This window comes from Pinus tabuliformis, chromosome 5_2 (genome assembly GCF_031772625.1).
Source record: "Pinus tabuliformis cultivar Carrire ecotype Pingquan chromosome 5_2, CPIR1, whole genome shotgun sequence".
Taxonomy (NCBI): domain Eukaryota; kingdom Viridiplantae; phylum Streptophyta; class Pinopsida; order Pinales; family Pinaceae; genus Pinus; species Pinus tabuliformis.
In genome coordinates this window covers 23,056,942-23,059,661 of record NC_142306.1, presented here as the reverse complement: position 1 = coordinate 23,059,661, position 2,720 = coordinate 23,056,942, and positions in this window count along the sequence as shown.

Below are 2,720 nucleotides of genomic sequence, written 5' to 3'. Positions count from 1 at the left end.
TATAATGTGTTTATGTGAAAAGAAAATGAATTAGATACATTAAACTTAGAGCTAAATCCATTCTCCGACATTTTCATACTAATTTCTAACATTACGTATATATTAATTACCCAAAGCAAAATAACCCTTCCCATATAACTATATAACAAATCCCTATGTATTAACACTCTGCCCCAAAAAAGGTTTGAGACATAAACTTTATAAAACATCCCAACTCGATAAACAAATTAATTAACCGATCTATAGTTAATTAGCAATCAACCTCCACCAATGAAATTACCCCCGACGCCCTTAATCTGCAATAATCCATCATTCAATCTAACCTGCTGCTTTTAAACCTTTGTTGGGCCCCTGCATTAAATTCATACCATAATCCCACCTCGGTCACCATATGATTGACCCCCTATTAATCCAATGGTGGACGATGATATCGAGTGGCCTCCGAAGCCCGACCTTTACCTGCCCGATATGGGTAGTTTTCTTTTGGGCCCAGATGCTACGTGGGGCTTGATGAATGGCATCGAGCGGCCTCCCCATGAAACCACTCTAGCCCTAAAAGTAGTGCAATCAGACCCACTTACCGCCTCTCTCTAGATGGAAAAACATCCCATCTCATGCTAAAAGCCAAATGTACCTTTCTCCCCATGTGCCTGCTAAAATGTTGACTATGCAAATATAACTAAAAAACTCATTATTTTTTGGTTTTATCACGAAAAATATGCTCAGACCTCCATGCAAGTGACAGATTACATGCAACTACCAACCCATGTCCAACCGCTAACCTGTAGAAGCCACTGAACTTCCAGTCCACTGAGACCTTCTGCAAATGTGCACAGTCACCCGTCAACCAGTTCAAAGCTGAAATTCCCTAAAATTCTAGGTATTTATCCAAATTTACCAAAAAGCTTATCTCATTTCTAAAATAGTTTCTTGATTTCTTGGAACTTATTAAGGAATTAAGTGAACGAATTGCCCTGCGGCCCCCAAACTTCTCTATACTTAAACCAAATTGCCCCAATCAACTGAAAACCCTTTTTCCCATTCTTAAATCCACAAGAACTAATAATGTCTTCCCCTATCACCATGGATATCAGGCCAATTACCACTCCTCACCAGGACCTTGACCACCTTCCCCTTGCAGAAAAAGGTTTCCAAATCAAAGACACTATTGTCTGTGAATACCCTATTAAAATATACTACCGAAACAGGGACCAATTCCTAAACTAAGTTGACCAAATTGGGCTTTGAGAATCTAATTTTCCTAAGTACCAATTCCCAAAGGTGCATATCTTCCCTGAAATTGTTCATTATTGCCATACCAATTACAACCCCACTCAAGGAGCAGTGATGTCTCCAAACCACAATGTACTCTTTACCATCACTGTTGAATCCATAAATGAAATGCTTCAATTGAAACCAGGACAAAATCTGATCCCTATTTCCATTAGAGACCTACTAGACAAATTCCTTAAGATTACCCCTGCTTGACTTGCTGAAATATTACAAACCATTATTGTGAAAGAGAAACATATTCCAAAGGATCCTCCCCCATACATGTGGAACATATTTTCTAAACTTGGCCCGGACATTGTGTCAATGCTATCTAGTGTCTTAGGCTAAGTGAGTATGTTGATGAAACCATTCTAGCCTTTGTTTCCATTTTTACCACATGACAACCCACTGCCATCATATACGACTATGCCAAGTTCATAGCAGACAAAATTCATGATCAATTCTTGGGAATGATCAATGAGAGAGTTTTCAAGTAATCCTCAGTTTTGTACCACCTTTTCTTATATTATCAAGCTAATAAATTCCCATTTACTCTTTAAACGCTTGATACCATAGGCAACTGTAGGTCAGTAGTCTTCTGGACAACTTTGATCCACAAATATGAATCACCATATGCATACACAGACTTCATAGATTTGTTTGTACATCAAGTAGCAACCATGCTACTAGGAAGTCCTCCTCCAAGGATCAGTTCAAATATCAGGAGGATCCTGTAGTTGCCAAAAAAACACAAAGTGGGATATTGGTATTTGTACCAAAATCACTCTGAAATTAATATCTATGGCTGTGAGTTAGCACCATACAAGTCACCCAGATACCTCCCAATGAGGTTATTTACTTTGGATTACTAGAGGCAGATAATAAATTTAGATGAGGTACATTTTGTTAAAGCCAAAAAGAAGGCTCAGCTAAGAATCAAATACCAACTAGGACCCTTTGTGTGCAATAGTCGAGAATCTGGAAGAGACGCAGAAGAAATCCTTCAAAGACTCAACTAAGAAAAAAGCTTCATATGGAGATATGACCCCTTTTCTTTAATCTACAATAGAAGACAGAAAAACAAGTTGTCTCCCTACATTCCCCACCGAATCCCTAAGATAGAGAAATATGAAAATCAATTGGAATGGGTGGAAAATACCCTAGTGGATAGAGATAGCACTGAATTTGTTGCTGAAAATGAATTAATTTATTTAGACAGGATACTTGATGAAGGTTATTTCATATAGGTGCCAGGAGAAACTCAAGCACAAAGGGAATCACAGACACACAGTGAACAACAACAAGAAGAAAGACCCCAGGTGTAAGAAGAGTCAGAACAACTAGACTTATCAGAAGAATTGACTCAAACAAGACTGCGACACCCCATTATGAGTACTCCCCCTATCATGTAGACTCCTCTCAATGAGAAGAGAAACCTCAAAAGAGAC